The 6310-nt window shown below is 37.4% G+C and overlaps 1 non-coding gene across 1 annotated transcript; it reads right to left on the reverse strand.

The window, feature by feature from the left end:
* Positions 1–5405: 5405 nt before the first annotated feature.
* Positions 5406–5509, reverse strand: LOC118519364 (U6 spliceosomal RNA). Its single transcript, XR_004909135.1, has one exon. It is a non-coding gene; the product is annotated as a U6 spliceosomal RNA (small nuclear RNA).
* Between the last annotated feature and the right edge of the window lie 801 nt (positions 5510–6310).

Raw genomic sequence — 6310 nt, forward strand, 5'->3', positions numbered from 1 at the left:
GCTTATCAAGGCACTAGATCAAGGTACTTGATTCTCAACCGCCCCCCCCCCTTGGGTAGCTATCGGTAAAGAAATAAGCCACATTCTTAATTTGGGTACCAGCAAAAGCTACTTCTCTAGGTCTTCTTGATGCCTATATTGATAAACATATATGAAGATGGACATAACAAGCAGTCCAGCCTTGGGTTCCTAAGATCATGCTCAAGGAAATATTATAAAGCACTTGGAAATTTGACAAGAGCATACATTTTCAAGGAATAAAAGAAAATTTGGGGCACCTTGAAAACAAATTTGAAATTGTTCTTACCTGGAGTTAAACTTTAATATGGGAAAATTTCTACACCTCCCCTCCTTCGAAAAATTGCTGTTGTTTCATAAGTTTTGCGGTGGAAATATGGTTCAATCATTTCTATAAATATTATCTAGAGATGTGTTAATTACTGGAAGCCTTCATGGTCATCATTTGTTGCTTTGGTGAACCTAGAAATATGTTAACTCTGAACAAGAGGCAAGAGAGGAAGAAAGCTTTGAGCTGAGAGTCAAGGTAACTGGGGGAGATGGGTTCCTGGCTGGACTCCAGGGTTAACTTTTTGAAATCAGGCACAGAGTTTCAGTGGGCCTTAGTTTCGCTAGCTTTAAAATGAGGACTCCAAACTAGAGTACTCTCTGGGGTTTCTCCTGGTGTTATGTCTACTTCAGAAAGCCTTTGTCCAAAGTGGTAGTTTTAACCATTCAAAAAGGGTCTACAACAAGGAACCCCTGACAAAGGATTAGAAAAATATCAATTCTTTAACTACTCAATGTCTCTGATTTGCCTTGAGGTATTTTTAAAAACACATATGCATGCAGCTGTAGGTGAAACCTATATTTTCTTTCCTTGCTTTTTACACTCAGGACTACCCCGTAGAGCCGTGAGAGTCCATTGTCGCTCACCGAAGTCCGATAAGAAGGGCTGCTTGAGACTATCACTTAGAAAACCAAATCTGGCTGATGGGAGACATTCTGAGTGGGATGGTGGTGCTCTTTCCATCTCTTGTTTAATTGAGTTTGCATATTTGGAAGCCCATTGATAGGTTAAGTAGAAATCTGATTCTATCCCTGGAAAGAAAACTGTTAATGATATGCTACATGAACCTGTTTTCCTTTTCTGCTCAGCAATTTGTATAGGCTCGCTCCTTATTTGTCTCTTGATAACCTCATCAATCTCATCCATGCCCTCCTGACCACAGTGCCTGATTGCAGTAATTCCATTTCAGGGGGGCTTTTAGGAGGACGTGGCTTTTGCATTTAGCTAGAACTGCACGATGGAGTGATCGTTTCTTCCCGAGAGTGAGCGCCGAGATCATATTATGCTTGCCTTGATTTCTTTGTAAAGGCTGCCTATAGAATTTCATATTGATTTTAAGCTGGCGCTGTTTCATTTTTAACTCCTTTGTAAGCCAGGAATCCAGTTATATTAGCCTTTCCTCCCTGTCATTCTGACAGGCATTGGTTACCTGCTTTTTGCAAGCTACTCCACAGTAGCTCTTTTGATAGGGAACTTGTCGCTTTTACTCTTTTATGTTGTTGTTTTGTTTGCAAAGTGCAGACCAGTGCAGCGCAAGGTTGCAAGGCTAAGATGCAATGAACAAATAACATACAAATGCGAAAGCAAAGCAGATTGGTATTTACGCTGAGGATTCGTGGAAGCCCCGGCAGCCTTATACTGCTCCAGAGAGGGTTTTGAAGAAGTGAGGTTTGCCAAGTAATATGAAGCAAGGCCCAATTGTCAGCTGCACAGTGAAAGATGGCTACAGGTGTGACTTACTGAAAGCATACCTTAGTTTCAATGTTTATCAACTGGCTGTCCTCCAGAAACTCAATTTGGTGTCATTTGGCAACAAGTCTGACCAAAAGCAATGCGAACTTATAAGTGGTCCCACCACTAACAGCACAATCATTTTGTCATGCCTTGGAACTTACAAAGCCTTTCAAATCCTTTGTCTCGTTTGTTCTTCACAATGGCCTTGGAACCCAGGCAGGGAAGGTATTAATATGCCATTTTAGAGATAAGGAAACAGAGACCAAGAGAGCACAAGTTAGTCAATCAACAAATACAGGAACAAACCGGGGCTGCAATTTCAGGTTACTAACACCAAACCTGTTGCTCTTTAGTTTTGTGGCAATCTGAAGTAACGTGAGCAAAAATATAACTTGCATATTCTTTGCATCGCCTTTCGATTTACAATTCCTTATTTATTTCCTTGTCTTTGTACTTTCAGATTTATCTCCAGCACAGAGGAGTTACTTTGATCACAAAGGAGAATGACAGAAATCAAGGTCTCCATGTTAAGCATATTATTCTTAACCGCTTAGAGAATTTTCCCACTGGATTGCCCTATTGTATTTTAAATTTTATTTTAGCTCTATTTTCTCGTCTGTAACGTGAAGGGGTTAGGCTCTGTTCCTCTCATTCTATGGTACTGTGATTAGGAGAATGCGAGGTGAAGAAAGAATCAGGGCTGCAAGTGAATATGATTATCATGAAATCACAAGTACAGTGCATTATGCATGTTTTAAAACTGGATATAGTATTTATATTCTAAAGTGTTTCCTTATGAATTACTTCATCCTTCAGTGTGCTGTTTAAGTCATCCCGCAAACATAATCCTCTCACAAATCCAAATCAATGTGTTTGTCCTCCGTATAAGATACTTAAAATTTTCAAAATGTGTTTATGTCCAAAGACAAAATGTTTAGTTTTATAGAATTCCCTCAGTTGCTAGAAGGCTTTGTAAGATTGACTCTAAATAGCCACTAAAATACTTACGTTCTCCCCTTAGTCACGACTTTTTAGAATGCTTAAACATTAGCAATCATTTTTAATTTAGTGATCCTATATTCTTTATTTAATGCCTTGCTGCTATCCTTAAAACCAAACCATGTAGCTCAACTTTCAAGAACAAATGAACTTTGACAAGACTTATGTTGGGTTCAATCATTTGTGTTATAAAAATAGTTCAAATTTTGGGGGTGCCTCAGTGGCTCAGTTGGTTAAGCGTTGGACTCTTGATTTCAGCTCAGGTCATGATCTCAAGATCTTGAGATCAAGCCCCGAGTGCACTCCGCGCTGAGCATGGAACCTGCTTGAGATTCTCTTTCCCTCTCCCTCTGCCCCTTCCCAGACTGTGCTCTCTCTCTGTCTGGAAAAAATAAATAAATAAATAAATAATTTAGATTTTAAATAAGATAAATATCCATTTCCTATTTTCATAATGGCCCTTATTGCATATAGCTAGACTGATTGGTCATAGCAGAAATCTATTAAACTAATTATTTCTTAGCTGCTAGGCCTAGAGGAACTCAAAATATTCAGACTTAGAATAAAATCAAATTCATAAAATCTGCGCTTTTAAAGCTCTTGGATAAACACTGACTTTGAAAGGCTCTTGGGTTTCACATCTGGGCTTCAGATATGGATTTTAGAAAACCAGTAATATCAATGTCAATAAAGCAACCACCAAAACACAAAGCCCAGGGAAACACATTTAAGGAGTAAAAATTTCTCTTTTTTTTCCCCTTCAAATTTAATTTTTATAATGCTATTGGTAGATTCCCCCTGATAAGCTCACAATTTTACCTTCCATCTTCTCATTTCTTTATGAGTTCAAATAAGTAGCGACTCAAATTGTGAGGACACTTAGGGCTTAATTTCTGTTTGTAATTCCTGCCATTTCACATGAAGAAGTACAAACCAGGGCTATCTGAGTCTTTTTCAACTTTTGTGCATGATTTCAGCAGAGAATTTATTTGCTGCAAAAGCTATTAGACTCCTTTTTCTTCTTAACATATATACTGAATTTTTCCCCAAGATTTTTGACATGATGGGTTTTTCTTCCCTTAAGTTTGATTCCAAGGTGCGTGTGACCAACACTGGTGAAGAGCAAACATACTCCCTTAGTAAAATCCATAGTCCTTGTCACATCTGTGCAAAACCATGGTAGGGAAACCTCAAACCAGACAAAACTTAGAACTTTTTCTTAAAAAATGCCATTCAGTATTCAGCTCTTTTCAATATGCAGTTCTTTTTTTTTTTTATTAAGTGGCTTGTAGAGGTCTGAATGTTTCTCCATGAGCCTGGGTCACCTTCTGTACACATTGTGGGTGATTTCTGGTTTCACATGAACTGTTACTAACTCTCCGTGTGCCGAGATTTGCTTTGAGTCTTAGTTTATTCGTGTTGAAACTCAGGAGATATAAACTGAAATAAAAATACTGTGTTCAAAGAGTCGCCTGAAAGTTGAAACCACCCAGCCTCACGCAGCCAGCCACTGTGATCCTCTGACCAGAGTTTCTGGGAGGCTTACCGTCAGTGAAGTCATTAACAAAGTAATCGCTCCAAATTTTTATAGGCACATCAACTGGTGATGAGACGGCATGCTTTAACTTTTCTAGTCTTCTTGCTTCTATCTCAGCTTTATTTTCTGTGGAGCTTGCTCCAGTTCCATCAGAGGAAAAGGACCAAATACAGGAAGGCAGAGTCCCAACTCCAGAGTGCGCCTTCTGACTGATGTTTCTGATAGAGAACCTTCGAGTGGACATAAGAGGAGCCCGCTGTGGGGGAGCACATATTGATGACTTGGTTGGCAGGACTTCCCCGCTGAGTGCCAAGCTACAGATGCACTCCTAATCGATTCCCACACAGCTACAGTTCAGTGAACTATTCTGAAAGAAAAGAGCATGGCCCTGGGGGCTGTGAGATCCAGAATCATCAGAGGAGGGTCCAAAGAGATCAAATCTCTAAAGAAAGCAGAGCTACAGTAGACCTAAAGAGACAAAGTGGCAAAAAGTAAGGAAGAAATAAGCTAACCAAAGTATGTGTGAATGTGTTTGTGTATGTAAAATAGAGGTGATAAAAACAGACATTGTGTTTCTTCATTGCAGTGTGCTTGTGAGTAGTCAGATAGGCAGGGGATTGCCTTATGTACTAGAGACCAGATACGGGCTGTTGAATTAAATGAAGTGCCATGAGCAAATAAAGTCCTTTAAAAACCCCCAAATACTGAACAAACAAAATGTGAAATTATCATGTACCTAGTATACATAACTTTCTAATAAATCATTTTTGAAATAACATAGCAATTATGGCTTGGAAACTGACTGAAAATATGGGGTATTGTATTCTGCGATCCATTTCTGTAGCCTTGAGATTGTCCTGTGAGAGAAATTTCTTTCTTTCTTTCTTTTTCTTTCTTTCTTTCTTTCTTTCTTTCTTTCTTTCTTTCTTTCTTTCTTTCTTTCTTTCTTTTTCTTTCTTCTTTCTCTCTTTCTTTCTTTCTCCCTCTTTCTCTTCCTTCCTTCCCTCCTTCCTTCCTTTTTCTTTTTCTTTCTTCCTTTCTTTCTCTCGCTCTTTCTTTCTTTTTTTTTTAAATATGGAACACTTCACGAGTTTGCCTGTCATCCTTGTGCAGAGACCATGCTAATGTCTGCATCATTCCACTTTTAGTATATGTGCTGCCAAAGGGAGCACCATTTCTCTCTTTCTTTGTGTGCGGTTACAAATGTATATTATGCTTACACATATGCATATGTAATATATAAAATTAACTTTTTAAAATTTTAAATTCAGTATAAAATATTGAATACATACATACCATACACATATACATATATATGTATATATACAACTTACGATCTCATAAATGAGAACTACTGGAGAATGAAAAAAAATGTCTGAAGACAAATTTTAAAATATAAAAGATTTTATATTCAATTTAAAAACTAAGGTAATAAAACATTCACTTTTGAAAAATTAAAATGAAAATTATTTGATTTTTCATGTAGTTTGAAATGCTTACATTGATTAAAATGGACAGAAGTTTCACTCTTAAAATAATGACTTTAAACTCAATATAAAGTAATTTTAGAAGCAGTTTTCTAGCAGAAAACTGAAAGAGCCTGTTTTTTGTCACTGATCTTTAATTCAATGATTGAAAAATCTGTATTCTATTAAAAATGCCACAATGTTTTCGTGATGCTTATGTTCTAGCTATTAGATTGGGAAAGAGTAACTGGCTGACTTAGGTAGAAATGCACAGTTGGCTGAAAAACGAAGTGGTACTAATTTTCGAGTAAGTAAGCATCTTCAAGTAAAGAATCAAGATCAATGAACAAAAAAGGGTCATATTTAACTAACGCAAAAAAATGTAGACATCTATTTTTAGTTGGTTTCATAGGACGTGGGAGAGAAGGTATGTACGGAATGAAAATTTCGAGCTGAAGTTCTAAAATAAAAACGAGTGGTTGACAATATTGTGAGATCTTTCTTGAA

The sequence above is a fragment of the Halichoerus grypus genome, chromosome 2 (genome assembly GCF_964656455.1).
Source record: "Halichoerus grypus chromosome 2, mHalGry1.hap1.1, whole genome shotgun sequence".
Taxonomy (NCBI): Eukaryota; Metazoa; Chordata; class Mammalia; order Carnivora; family Phocidae; genus Halichoerus; species Halichoerus grypus.